Source organism: Gracilinanus agilis, chromosome 1 (assembly GCF_016433145.1).
Source record: "Gracilinanus agilis isolate LMUSP501 chromosome 1, AgileGrace, whole genome shotgun sequence".
In the NCBI taxonomy this organism is placed as follows: Eukaryota; Metazoa; Chordata; class Mammalia; order Didelphimorphia; family Didelphidae; genus Gracilinanus; species Gracilinanus agilis.
Window position 1 is genome coordinate 527,096,739 of NC_058130.1, and position 16,064 is coordinate 527,112,802.

Sequence of the window (16,064 nt, forward strand, 5' to 3'; positions counted from 1 at the left end):
ACACACACACACACACACATACATAGGGGCAACTAGATGACACAGTGGATAGAATGCCAGGCTTGGAGTCAGGAAGATTGATTTTCCTGATTTCAAATATGGCCTCAGACACTAGTTGTGTGACCCTGGCCAAGTCACTTAACCCTGGTATGCCTCAGTTTCCTCATCTATAAAATGAGCTAGAAAAGGGAATGGCAAATGATTTTAATATCTTTCCCAAGAAAACCCCAAATGGGAATGGCTGAAAAAATTGTGGTATATGATAGTGATGGAATACTATTGTACTATAAGGAATGATGAACAGGATGATTTCAGAAAGAACTGGAAAGAGCGATGAAAAGTAAAATAAGCAGAACCAGAAGATCATTAATTAATCACAGGAACTACAATATTGTAGAACAATCAAATGTGACAGACTTGATACTGACAGCAATAGAATGATCCAGTAAGTACAATTCTGGGGGACTTAAGAAAAAGAATACTATTCACCTCCAGAGAAAGAAACTATTGGAGTAGAAATACAGATGAAAACATGATTTATCACTTGTTTATTTGGGTACATATTTTGCAATTTAGGTTCTATAAGATTATTCGCTTACAAAAATGGATAATATGGAAATATGTTTTGTGTGATAATACATGTATAATCCAGATTGAATTGCTTATCAGATCCAGGAGAGGAGAGAGAAGAAGGGAAGGAGACAATATGGATCATATGACTGGAAAACTTATTTGGAAATAGATTATTAAAATAAATAATTTAATAAAGAAAAAATTAGAAAACCCCCAATTGATGTCACAAAATTAGACACAATTGAAAAAAAATGACTAAACTACAACAATTATCTTCCCTGTAAGCTTCTATGGGGGCAGAACTGTTTTTCTTTTGCGTTTGTATCCTATTCCCATTGCTTAGCACAATACCCGGGACATACTTAATAATGCTTTTTGGTTAAAAGACTGCAGATGAAAATATAAAATGAGGAAAACAAAAGGTAATATATAAAGTCATGAAAAGTAAAGTGTCTACATTTATGAATTCGTTCTCTACAAGTTTTAATTTTGGAATTAACTTTAGCCCAGACCACTACAGATGGAACACTTCCTTCTACGTATGACCTTTTTGGTAGGTTCACCCAGAAAGGTAATTTAAAGTGCCCCCAGATTAACAGATAATTCCAAAGTGACTGAAATTTTTCAGAATGAGCAACCATACTCAAACTATAAAAGGATCTCTATCTCTCCTGCAATTCTAGGACGATTTCAACGACATGTAGCTATTTTTTTTTTAACTGAATTAGTACTGGTTTATCTGTTTTAGGATAAGGAAAAAGGTTCTTAGTTTTGTTATCGTTCACTCAAGGATTTTTTTGTTGTTTAAAGAAAGCAAAGGGAAGGAATTAAGCATTTATTAAGCATCTACTTATGTGCCTTCATAAATAATTTCTCATTTGATCCTCACAACAACCCTGAGAGGTAAGTAATACTATTATCCTCTTATTATAGATGAGGAAACTGAGGTTAAGTGACTTGCCCAAGGTAACACAGCAAATGCCATAAGGCCACATTTGAATTCAGGTCTTCTTGACTCCAAGCCTACCTATTTCTAACTTTACATGTTGCTAATATCTTTGATTTTTAGAATTTTTATTTCAACATTTAATAAAGTATTAAAACATATATGTTTTCAAGATTTTTTAATTGCATGCCCAATTAATTGGCTTGTTCTTTTTCTAGTTTGCTTAATAAAATGTTTAGAGAAAAATTTTTCCCTAAGAATTGCTTTGAAAGCTCCAACCCACACATTTTGGTATGTTTATTCATTCTCATTATTTTTAATGATGTTATCTATTGTTTCTCTGATGTGTTCTTTGACTGACCAATTCTACAGGATTAAGTTATTTAGTCTTTAAATAATTCCTTTAAGGAATATAATTTTTGATGAATTGTGGTCAGTAATATACGTGGAGATGCACAGGAAGTAGATGGCAAAAACTATCTCCATTTCTCTAAAGAGCATGGACTCAGCAGACAAAATCAACCTATTAAAAAAAAAAGGTCACCCATTATTAAAAATAGTGCCTGGCAGATAGCAGATGCTTAATAAAAGTTTCCTTATTTGACTGACTGTAGTTGCACATAATACTCATTTCAATTAAATCCCAAATATTTCTTACATTTTAACAAAATATGTTATCCCATAACTGATACCAAATAAAGGAATCCTTTCTGATGTTTTTCTTGAGCCCCCAGAATTTAATTTTTTATCCACAAGCAAAACCAATTTTGAGATTAGTTTATCTCAAATGAGAATGCACTGGAAATATGGCCTTAAAAACTGCACAGTAACATATGGATGTAACATTTTGCTACTATTTTTCTAAAAATGTTTAAAGTGAAATGTAGGTTTCTAATTCATTGCTCTGAATTACCTTAGTGGTCAATGTATTTTGAACAGACCTTTAATATAACCTTGAATTGGCCCACCTAGAATAGCTCTGCAATATTCCCTAGATCAGTGGTTTCAAACTCAAATAGAAACAAGGGCCACTAAATATCACAGAAAGATCCTGGAGATGCATAATAACCTTGAAAAAAACATATTAATATTACCTATTTTTTTTGTATTTTTACTTATTTTGTTAAATATTTACTAAATACTTTTTAATCTGGCTCAGGCCCTACTCCAGAGTAATTTGGGCTATAGCCCTAGATAAGGACACTCACCTATCAGTAAAGTTCAATTGAACACTGAATAATTTTAATTAAATAAGTAATTTTTCCAGTTACAGGTAAATCTAAATAGCAGCCACAAGTTATACATAAAACCAAACAGAATAACATGAAAATCTAGTAATTTGAGAGCTTTAGAGGACTTGCAATAATCTTCTTAGGAGTGCCAAAGCAAGGTAAACCCTTGCCAGAATAGGAGTTACAAGAGAAAATAAAAAAAGGCATAAAAGCTAAACAATAAGTATATAAGTATAGGTATGGGTTTTCTATTTTGCTCCCTGAGAGATCATTCTTCAAACTTGAGGCTAAATGAATGAATCAATATTTTTATATATATTTATATAGTGTGTGCATATTTATATTTATATAATGTGTATATATTTGAAACCCTTACCTTCTATTTTGAAGTCAATACTGTGTAGAAGAGTGGTAAGGGCTAGGCAATAGGGGTTAAGTGACTTGCCCAGGGTCACACAGCTGGGAAGTGTCTGAGGTCATATTTGAACCTAGGACCTCCTAACAAAAACATTTGTTAGGCACTAATTTTGTGTTTGTAGGGCTGAACAATCCTCTTGAACTGACTCTCTTCAGAACATGGCATTTTCATCTGTTTCTAAGGAAGTTCTTTTTCTAGTCTGTTAACTCATAAATAGTGAAGTGAAGGCTTTGAATTTTGTAGTTCTTGGACCTGATGCCCAAATTGCACACCGACATCACAAAAAAAGAACAGTCCTTTTCTATCTCTTATTTGCATTCATTATTTGTATGAAGAAATAGTCAATATTCTGTATTAAAGCTAAATCTAAATCTGTCCATGTAAAGATTCTATGAGGTAGGCTTGTATGGTTGATTTTCAGAAATTTCCCCAAATAAATTTATGTGAATTTTAATCCAATTTGCTAGAAAAAAATAATCATTTTTGAGGAAAATGTTCCATGTTTGACATATTGGGCATAATCTTCCAACTGTCAAAAGAATCCTAGAGTTTATATAACTAGATCTACCAAAGATTTTGAGTTAAACCCACATTAATAATATTACTGTCAAAACTTGAGGATTCTTAGTTACATATTTCCCCACCCTGGGATACTAGAGATCTCTGGATTCTAATTTCAGCTACCCTACCAACTAATAGAATTACTTTGGTTGAATCCTTAAACCTCCTGGAATTAGTTTCCTCGTTATGAAAAAAGTAGAAGCTAGTTTAGACTAGGTAAACTCTATGAGCTGCTAACTCATAGTCTAACATTCTGATTCTCTTAACTGAAGTACAATGGAAAAAATATGCCAAATTTTCACTTTAACTATTCATCATCATTCCTTTATTCATCTTCTCTCTGCCCTCCTCTATTTACCTAAGTTTGTCTTCCTCTACTATAAAAAGGTTTCCAAATCCATACAAGGTGAGAATATTTCTACAAATATTGTCTCATTCTAATTCAAATTCACACTATTTGAAGTTATTTTTAAAGAAGGTAGGTGGTTCCAGATCAATGGAAATATGCAGTGAGAATTTGAATAAAGCAGTCAATTCCTTATTTGCACTAAGAAGGACACTGATATACAGATGAAGTGTTCTTACCTCTATAACCCACTATGCATTAAAGCAGGGGTCGGCAACTTTATGGCTCTTTCTGCAGGAACCATAAAGTCAATTTTTTTTTCAGGCGCTGTTACAGGAGCGTGCACTGTGAGCACTGTACAGCTCTCACGAAATTACATTTTAAAAAATGTGGCGTTTATGGCTCTCATGGCCAAAAAGGTTGCCGACACCTGCACTAAAAGTTTGCATGAAACAATGATGAACCACTTCTGGTCTTCTCCCTCAACATCTTCATGCCATGACTTTATGTTCCAGCCTCCATCTCTGACCTGACACTTTTAACTCCCAACCCAACAAAGCACCTGGCACATAATAAACACTTATTTATTACTTCTCATTCATTTCTTCACTCTATTGCCCTTTATAGATGCTAGGATTTCTAATCCATTTTGCTTTCAGAAAGAAACTCTTTGAGGGCAAGTATAATCTCATTTTTTTTTGTTCATAAAACCCAGTGCCTAAAAATGCCTGGCACACAGCAACCCCTTAATGACTGGCTGTCAAATATAAAGCATTAGCAAGTGCCAATGGAATTAAAACAAGAAGAAAAGTCTGTTCTACAATATTGCTTCCTACTATTCAGATGCCAGCTTGTGAAAGATATACCAAAGGTGGATGATTTGAAAAATCTACAAGTTCAATGCAGAAATATGAAGTGAAGAAAATGAAGACAAACTGGAAGAAGCAGTAGACTATAGGAATCAAGGTTTTGTATGTTCCATTATGAGGAATGGCTCTGTAGGGGTAGGCAGGAAGAAAAAGGGAAATATAGGTGATATAAAAGATATCAATTAATATATTTTAGAAACAGAATTACTGGCATATACATGTTTTAGAAGAAGTTGAATCTCAGGGATTGGAATAGAAAAGATCAAAATTATTTTAAGATCAAGAAATGAAAAGACAAAGGAAGAGGACAATGAAAATAAGAAAATGAAAAAAGCTGCCTCAGAACTGTAATTTCATTGTAATGTGAATTTTTAAAACATTCTTAAAAGGAAGTTTGAAAGGTTCCTTTGTATTTTTGATACAAATTTTTAAATGCTTCTCACTCCCAACTCAAGGCATTCCAATGTGATCCATTTAGCTCCCCATTGCTAAAATTGAATCTTTTTTTTTTTGTCAAGCTCTTCTCATGTAATTAACCAAGTTCTTTCTTCCAACTTCTTTTCCTATTCCCATAACTATGGTTTCTGTTCTTCAAATATCAACTTTCTACCTTTTCTTATATTCCCTCAACTACCACAGCTTTCAAATATTTATTCTTATTTTCAAGGCTGCTGGTGTTAAGATTTGTTTCTACTTTGTCAGAGCACACATACCAGAAAAAATATGCAGTAGTTACAGTATCACAAAATCATAAAGCTGAAAGGAATAATACAGATTATCTAGGCCAATCCACCCATTTTTAAAATAAGCAGCTCTAAAAGATTTAGTAACTTGCTCTAGATTTCACATTGAAAGTCTAAAGGGGAGCAATATGACAGAGAAAAAAAACAGTGATGGCTAAACAAATTATGGTTTATGAATGCAAAGGATCATTATTGGACCATAAGAAATGACAAATATGACAGATTCTGAAAAGTGTGGAAAAATTAACACAAACTGATGCAGAACAAAGTGAGTCAAGGCAGGAAAACAACATATACAACGACTATAATAATATAAAGGAAAACAACAACTTTAGCAAAAGACAATGGACCAGATCTGCAAATAAGATATTTTTTCAGATTCAGCCAATGCATTTTTTTAATTACAAAACTTATGTGCTACAAGACAATGTAAATTGGCAGCTACTGATACTGATAGGAAGCAAGAGTAAGAAAGACTGAGAAAAAGTAAGAGTTCTATTCTTCTCTCTCTTCTCCTCCCACCCCACCCCCCACAAAGACACACACAAGGAAGGAGAAGGGAGAGGGAGGAAAAGAGGGAGGAGACAAGTTATTTTCTCTCACTGAGCCTAAGTTCCCAATCTGTAAAATAAGAATAATGCTTAAACCCCCTACCTCAAAAGATTTTGAAAACAATGCAACATAAATTCTGAAGCTCTATAGAACTGTGAGCTCTTATTTCACTGGATGCCAGAGCCTATACTTTCTAACTTTAAAATTCTGGACAAATCACTTTAACGTCTTGGTCTCTGTTCTTACCTGTAAATTAGGACCAATAAAAACTTAAAACTACTTCTACCTCACTTTCCTTACTGGAAAGTGCTTTATAAATGTTAAAGGACTCAATAAAAATACTTTTTTTAACTATTACCCTTATGTCAGCTCATGTAGGAGCTATTGTACATAGACTAGTAGAATTCCTCAGGTTCAAATCCTAGTTCTGCTTTTTCACTACTTCTGTCTATGTGACTTTGGCCAAGTCTTATTTAACATCATGGGGCTGAGTTTCATCACCAAAATAATGAGATGATTGGACTAGATGCTCTCTTTGGTCCCTTCCATCTTTAAGTGTAAGATCATAAGTTTAGTATAATTATGTTACAGTTATGTCATGTCATGAAGTCAGAATTCCACTACAACATACTGCCTCAAAAGTTAGGTCACTTTTATAGCAGAATGGGCCTGTCTAAATACAATAATGTGTTGCATGCACCCTATAATAATACACTCTCAAAAGTGGAAATGGGAAGAAAGCATGAAAAACAGATCTGTCCTATTTCTCTTGGTTTTTAAAAAGTTGTAAATTAGTCTGAAAGCCAAAGGATTGTTACAGTTCAAGTCAGGAACTTCCTTACCATCTCCATTCTACCATATCTCACCCCCAAACAAACTGTTATATTCAGTTGTACCTGATTAGCTTTAGACATAGAGTAAAATGCATGTTATTCATCTTTGTATATACTTGTTATTTAACAACACTTTCCATGCATAATAATAGGAATTTTACAACTCCTCTTCTAAAGAGGACTCCACAAGGAATCAGTATGGGTTAATGAGATATGTTTACAAACTATACTTAACACCTGGAAAGAAATGCACTACATGGACACAAATTACTATTCTCTAAGAGCTTTGCTATCTGTGCTGCTACATGTAATTATAATGATTCTATCCAAGGAGAAATGCACATTATCAACAGAACTTAGTTTCTTGAGGCGTTCAGTAAGCATTACTTTGGAGACAAACTTTAAAGACACCATGGAAAACAGAATCATAAGATACTTTTCATATGAATAAATTAAAACACAAAAAAATTGGGTTTCTTGCTAGTGAATACTCAGCTTCAGCAGCAAATAAAACTTTGTCCACTCAGAGTATAGGAAGAAATTTGTCCTTGATACCCAGGTGACTATATAGCATTATTTCTGGCAAAATAAATCAAAAAAGAATTTGTCAAAATGTTTATCATGGGGGGAGGGCAGCTGGATAGCTCAGTGGATTGAGAGCCAGGCCTGGAGATGGGATGTCCTAGGTTAAATTTGACCTCAGACACTTCCCAACTGTGTGACCCTAAGCAAGTCACTTGACCCCTCCATTGCCTATCCTTACCACTCTTCTGCCTTGTAGCCAATACACAGTATTGACTCCAAGATGGAAGGTAAGAGTTTAAAAAAAAAAGATGTTTATCATGGAAAGAATATGTTCTTAAGTTCACAGAGTGGGAAGAAACCCTAGAGGTCAATGAAATCAACCCAAGGATTCCAGTCTGAGCTTTGCCACACACTAATGGATTTGCACAGAGCTCATTTCTCTAAAATTCATTATCTTCATCTGCCAAGTGGAGATAATACTTAAGGCTGCTCAGTTCTTCTCAAAAGGTAACTCCTTGAGCAGCATGAGGTATGCCTCTAAATTCTTCCTCACAGCCCCTTCCTTCAGTTATAATTTGGCAAGGAGTGGAATAAGCACTTGTATTCATTTGGAATGTTCATTTGTGTTCAACTCTCCCTGACCCCTTATTTTTCTGAGGTTTTCTTGGCAAAGATACTGGAATGGTTTGCCATTTCCTTCTCCCATTTATTTTATAGATGAGGAAACTGAGGCAAATGGATGTTAAGTGATATGCCCAAAATTACAGTTATCCAGTATCTGAGATTCAGACTGAATTCAAATCTTGTATCTTTCCATGTCCAGCACCCTACTAACTGCAGCATCAGCCTCTAAGGCAATTTGTTGCCAACTCTTCCCATTTTGGTGAAAGTAATAATAACAGTTCTAACTTCATAGGCCCCAAACCACCTCTGACTCCACCCCTGTAAGTCTTGGAGAACTATAAATAAAGACAGGACAGTGAAAAAAGAAGTGGAGAAATAGCAAAGCTTGGTTAATAGGTCTAGAGACTCTGACTGTTAAGGAAGGGCAAAAAAGATCTTGTTTGTAGCTAATGCAAACATTCAATGTGTTACAATCTTTGGGACAAAGAATATTGTGCTAAGGGGAAAAAAAGTTAGAACCATTACAGTATCTCATTCAAAGGGTTGTTAGCATCAAATGAAATGCATGTAAAGTTTATTATAACTATAAAGTATTATTGTACTATATATTGAAACTATATAGTAAGCTGCTGCTGGGAAGCACGGAGCAGATCTGAAGCAGTGATTTCATCACAGTAAGGGAATACTAGTGTGGAATCTCCCTCCACTAATCCACATGGGCAACTTTCTAGTTACTGAAATACCTAGTTTCTTAGGGCAAATCTAAAAGAAATTAAGTAACTCACTCCTGTCACATAGCTAGCCTGTATCAGACACTTAGGATAAAGGATTTGGATCCCTTTCAAGGGATCTTTAAGGCTATTACAGATGAGAAGTCTGAGATCCAGAGAATTAAATAGCTTGCCCAGGTCACAAAGACAGTAATATAGAGGGGATTAGAACCAAGATCTCCTTACTCCAACTCCAGCATTCCTTCTACTGGTTTCCCTAACTAAGGCTGACTATCCACTTGACTACAATGCCCTAAAGCTATTATTTTAAATGTAATCCAACTTTCTACCCAATGTAAAACAATCTTCACATGATTGATGATTCAGGGACATCCAGGCTCTTCTTGGCCACTTCCATTAACAGGGAGTTCACTATCTCACAAGCAGCTTCATTACCTATTCCACTTTTAACAGATATAACTGTTAGCTCTATACACATCTTACTGTCTTCTCTTCAGGGTTTTCAATCCCTTCTTATTCTCAGTCACCACTACCACACTGTGGCTTCATTGTCTTCCCCATTCTTGATCCTTATTGATAATTTCAACAAAAAATGATAGGCCATTCTTGAATCCCTTGTTCCTCTGTCATTCTGTAATCCCTACCCTGTTAAGTCCCAGCATCCAAGTCCCAGCATCTACATGCTCCCCTCCAAAAAGTGAAACCACACTGACTGGATCTAGTACAAGTCCATACTAGCTAAGCTCAAACAATCCTTCTCTGATACATGGCAATTCTCAATTCCAGTCTCCACTGATTGCTTTCCTGTTACCTCCTCCAAATATGTTCAAGTGACTTCCTATGCAAAAAAAAAATAGAAAAAATTTAGAAACTTGTTTGCTTTCCTCTTCTATCTCCTCTCAAGCTAGCTTTCTTTTTCTCCTTCCTCTTTACTGCTAAAAGTTTAGAAAGTCATCTTCACTTGTAACCTGCACTTCCTCACTATTCACTTACTTTTTCAACCCCCTGCAATTTGGCTTCCAAAACCACTACTCTAATATAACTACTCTTGCCAAGATCACCAATGACTGCTAATTTTCAAATAAACTTGTCTCTTATTTAATTTCATCATTCTCAACTCTTCTTAAGCAATAGACACAACAAACAAACTCCAAGATATCATATTGCTTTCTCTTTGTTTAGTACTTCTCTAGCAATTCCTCTTAGGTGTTTTTTTACTAATTATCCTCCCACTCCCTAATCTGTGTCCCACAGGATTCTGTCCTTGGTTTTCTTCCTTCTGCTACTGTATTTGATAATTCTGTCAATTCTCATGGATTCAATTATCATTTCTTTTCAGATGATTCTCAGATTTACTGAGTGATCCTTAAACTCTCTCCTAACCTAAAATTTATCTTCAATTGTCTAATGGACATCTCAAAATGGATGCACCGTAGCTTTATTATACTCAACATGTCCAACACTGAAATAATTATTTCCCCCAATAAACTTCCCTATTTCCTAACTTTCCCCTTATTATTGCTAGGGGTACCTGCATCCTCTCAGTCATCCAGGCTTACAACATAGGTGTCACCCCAAAGTCCTCACTTTCCTCACCTCCCAAATCCAATATTGTTGCCAAGGCCTGTCAATTTTACCTTTGTAACATCTCTCCAGTATACCTTTCCCTCCTCTGATACTGCCACAACCCTCATGATAAAAGCCCCCACCTCCTAATACCTAGGCTACTAAAAAAATCTGCAGAATGGTCTACCTGCCACAAGATTCTCCCTACTCCAAATCATATTACATTCAGCTATTAATGTAATCTTCCTAAAAACCTAGATCTGATCATGTTATCTCCCACTATTCAAAAAATTATGTGGCTCCCTAAGACCCCCATAATCAAATATAAAGTCCTTTTTGATGTTTAAAGATCTTGATAGTACCCCTCCCCTACTTCTACAATCTTCTTACATCTTATTCTATATCCCAACCCCATGTACTCTTCTGACATTGGCCTCCTTATTGTTACTTAAGCAAGACATTCTATCTCTCAATTCTAGGCATTTTCCGTGGCTGTCCTCCATACCTGTAGTGCCCTCTCTCCTCATCTTTGGCTTCCCTGGCTTCCTATCATCATTGGCTTCCCTGGCTTCCTTCAAGTTTCAGCTAAAATTCTACCTTTACAAGAAGCCTTTCCTAATCCCCCTTAATTCTATTGCCTTCCTTCTGCCAATTATTTCTAGCTTATCCTGTATATACTTTGTTTGTACATAGTTGTTTTAATATTGTTTCCCCATTAGACTGTTGAGTTCCTCAAGAGGAGTAACTTTGTTCTGTATTTTTTAATTTCTACAGCCTCTCTCTTAATTATCCTATCAACTCACACTACTTTATTAAATCTATGGAACTGACTCCAAAATCTATAAATCTTAATCCAATTTCTTCCCTGAGCTTGAATCTTACTATCCCTATCTACCTGCTGGACAGATCCTCCTAAATGTCCTTACAACACCTCAAATGAAACATTAAAAACAGAATTTATCATCTTGCCCCCAAAATCTGTCCCTCCAACAACTTCTCTACTTCTGTGCATGGCATCATAATGTTACCAATTACCGAGGCTCAGCTTCAATTATCTTTAACCCTTTCTTCTCTTTCACTGCCTCCCACACAGATGTTTAATCATTTACTAAGTCCTACCAATTCTACCTATACAGAATCTCTTGAACCTGACTCCTTGTCACTTAAACTGCCATCATAATAGTTCTAGTTTTCATCACCTCTCACTGGCATTCTTGTAAACAGTTCCTAAACAATCTCTAGGATAAAGCACTAAATGATATGAGAACAATGCTCAGTACAATAAGAAAATGAAACTTAGTTAAGGAGGCCATATGATCAGAACTGATGAAAAGACTGGAACTAGAGATATCTAATTCTAAGCTGTTCATACTAAAGTGTATGAAATGACCTGACATTCTCAACTTCTGATTCTATCTAGAAAATATCTCTACATGTTTTCCTTTCTCTCCACTCACACTTATTTTACCTATTTAGGTCCTCATCATATCTACACTGGATTATTGTATGTGCATCCCTAACTGGTGTCCTTGCGATCCATCTTTTTCCTTCTCTAAATTATGCTTCACATAGTAACCAAAATAATCTCCTTATGACACAGATCTTACCACACAACTCTCCAACTCAAAACTTTCAGTGACTCCCTATTTTAGTCGAAGCTAAAACACAAAAACTTGTCAGTCTGGATTTAAAGTCTTCCACAATAACTCCAATATACTATTCCAACTTTATTTCATATTGCTCCCCTTGATACAGTCTTTCCCAAACATACTAGACAATTAAATGTTTCCCTAAAAATCAACTTGCCACTTCCACATTCTTGCAGGCTAGTTGGGATACTTCCTCTTCATCTCTACCTTTCAAAAATCCTTTTCTTTCAAATATGCTCTGTTCAGATATCACCTCTTCCATGAAACATTCCCTCAAAGCTCTATGATTTGAGTTTGGACTTTCTCCTTCCTTTTTTTTTTAATCAAAATTTTTTAATCAAAATTTGCTACATTTTAGTAGCCCTGTAAATCACAGACATCTACCAGGAAACCTACAACACTCTTGAAGCTGAAGCATATTAAATATAATTGGAAATGTTTTAGAGCGCTTTTTCTAGATCCTTGTTTTGCCCCATTCCCTGCCATGCTGTAATTGTCAAATCCACATCACTTTCCTTTTCCTTCACCAACAATACATAAATGACTAAGCAGTCACTGGATGTGCCCCTTGTACCTAGAACCACACTATGTACATAGGCTGAATATTTTTGAAATGTCTCTTGAATGAATAACTTAAGTCAAAATCTACCTAATTATAATTTCCCCCAGTGGTCACAGTGTAGTATATATTGGTATCAACAGTGTCACTGTAAACATAGGACCTACATAGAACATATTGAATACTTCTTTTCAAATGATAAGCCTCCAAATATTGGAAAACTCATATCAGATCTCATTGTCTTTTCTACAATAAATACCTTCAGAGTTTTCTATCATAGAATATTATATTTAGAGCTAAAAGGGAACTTAGAGATCATCTAATCCAATCCATCCACTTTACAGGTAAGAGAAGAGAAGCACAAAAATGATTTTCTCATCTTTCCCTCTTAAGATTTGGAACACTGTCCTAAAGTTGTCATAATCCTGGTCAACTTTTTTCTTAAAATACAGTGCTTATTATCTAACAAAGAGCAGCTAGGTGGCACAGTGGATAGAGTGTCAAGCCTTCATTCAGGAAGACTTATCTTCCTAAATTCAATTTGGCCTCAGAAACTTACTAGCTGTGTGACCTTGGGCACATTACTTCACTCTATTTGCCTCAGTTTCCTCAACTGTAAAATGAGCTGGAGAAGGAAATGACAAACTCCTCAATATCTGTCGAGAAAATCCCAAAGCTGAGAACAACTGAATAACACAATGGAACAAAGTTTCTAAATGTGATTGGATCTATGCAGAAAATGAAAAGTATTACAACTCTTGTCCAGAACACTACACATCTACTAATGAAGATTAAAACTGCATTTGTCTTAAGGATTTGGGGGGTTTAAAAAAATTTTTTTTAAACAGAAACATCAGATTGGTTCATAATGAGATTGAAGTTACCCAACCCTGGTATTTTTTCAAATGAACTATTATCAATCTTGATTTCTATCATAATTGTCACAGTTCATCAAAAATGATTTATTAGATGCTTACTATGTGTTAGTCACTGCTCTAAGTGATAGAACAAAGAGAGGCAAAAAGAATATACAAAGAAAGGCAAAAACACACAAAAAATTCCTGTCCTCAAGGAGCTTACCTACTAATGGAGGAGACGAACATATAAATAAACAACAATATAAAGAACAGAAGGCACTAAACCTTAGAAGGTAAATCTCAAATACTTGCTCAAAGTACACTTATACTTACCTATATTCCATCTTACTCGTTGGTTTAGGCCCATAGTGCTAATCTATGAAAATCTTTTTTGGTTTTGACTATCATCTAATATATTAACACATTCTTCCTAGATTTATGGGACCCACAACTATGATAGAAACATGTCTTCTATATCTTCCCCCTGTGGTATCCCACTAAAGACTTCCATCCAGGTTAATATCAATTTATTCATTACTATTCTTTGGGAACGGTTTCTCAATAAGCCACAAGTTTTTCTATGATATCATAAATTCAAATTACTATACCACATTCTCCAAAATATCAAAAGAAATTCTACTAAACAGCTTACTGAAAGTTAACTATCTCAGGTCTACAACAATCTTATCACCTACTATAGCAATCACACCCAGAATGACATGACATTACTAATAAACTTACATTGATTTCACATTATAACCATTTTCTTGGCTAAATGATTGCATCATTGATTTTAAAATCTGGTCTAGAACTTTGCAGAGGATAAGCATCAGGCAACTGGGTATAGGTTCTAGAACCTATAATTTTTGGAAACAAATACTGTATTTATCCTTCTTCAGTCTTCTCTCACCTCTCTAGTTCCAGGACTCTTCAAAAGTTGCCTAGTTCTATCATATCTACAAGTTTATTTTGTACCCTGGAATTTAATTCTTCTAGGTTTGGAGACCTGAACTCATTTATGCCATTAGAGCTCATACAATCTCTTCACCTATCATCCTAAATTCCCTCTTGACCATGATTATCATAACCCTTTAAAATTAGGTCATTTTTCCTTGGCAGAGGATGAAAGTGAAATAAATTTAGAAAGGAAAAAAGTATTAACGCAAAATAAGAAAATGCTTTTTAGCAATAAAAATTCCCTATGATTTATTAGTTTTCAAATGCCCACACAACATAAATAGCCAGAGAGAAAGAACTTCAAAATCAATTATGTATTAAAGGAAAAGGAAAAATCCACCAACCTCAATAGGGTCATTTTAACATATGTAAAACCAAATTCCTATTGTGCACTTCACCTTTAATAAGGAAAGACAATTATTCTAGAAACTGTATCTTTTCTATAAGGAAGCAGGCAATGTCCTCAAAATACAAAAAACTGAGAAAGCACCTTTATAAAAGGCCATATGTCCTTTTCCCTTTCTTCTAACTATGGAAGAGTGAGTGAGAGAGAGTACTATGTTACCTCTAACATCCTATGCTCCATTTTTCTGACCTTAAATTATCTTCTCATTTTGGGCCTTTACTTTATCACGTTACTGGTCCCAGTATTTAACAATAAAAGCATGCTTACATGTTTATAAGATTTTGCATTTACACATACAGCTTAGCAAAAATATTTATGAGGCAATAGCTCTGATCAAGGCATAAGCAGAGAATATATTCACTCCATTGTCAATACTAAAGCAACAAAGACTTGAGGAGGATTTAGTAAATTTTTTTCTGCTGATGTTTTATCTTTAATTCTTTAATACACTGGTTCTTGGACTGTGGAGAGAACATTCTATATTTTAGAAAAGAACACTGAAAAACTTGTTGTCTTATTTTGCTTTTGGGGAAAGATGAAAACAATGTGCCCTACATAGTTTTCCTTTTTTCCTCATTAAATTACAAGCTCAGGAAAAAGGTAAAGTGGTAATTCAATTATATATGTGTACATACACGCATATATATGTACATATATGCGTGTATGTATATATGGTCACAGGATATTGGAATTGTAAAGGGACCCTAAAAACTAGAGGTTCTACTCTTTTGGCAATCTGATGAAACCTATGGACACCTCAGAATAATGTTTTTAAATGTACAAAATAAAGTATAAAAAGTTACAAGAGCAACTACTTATATTGAACTTATTATATATTCTGGAAGTCAGATTTAATACTCTTGATCTAATCAGTCCGGAACCCAGGCATTGTGCAAAGCACAGAGGATACAAAAAGAAGCAAAAGAGAATCCTTGACCTCTCATCCATTCATTTTATAGGATGAAATGAAGCCCAGAGAAAAGAACATGCCAGTGGGCACACAGATAGTGGAAGATTACTTAAAGTAGAATCCTGGTACAATACCCTTTCCTCTATACTTTTAATATTTAATGTATAGAAAGACAATATAGTAGAGAGGAGAGTCACCTGGACTTCA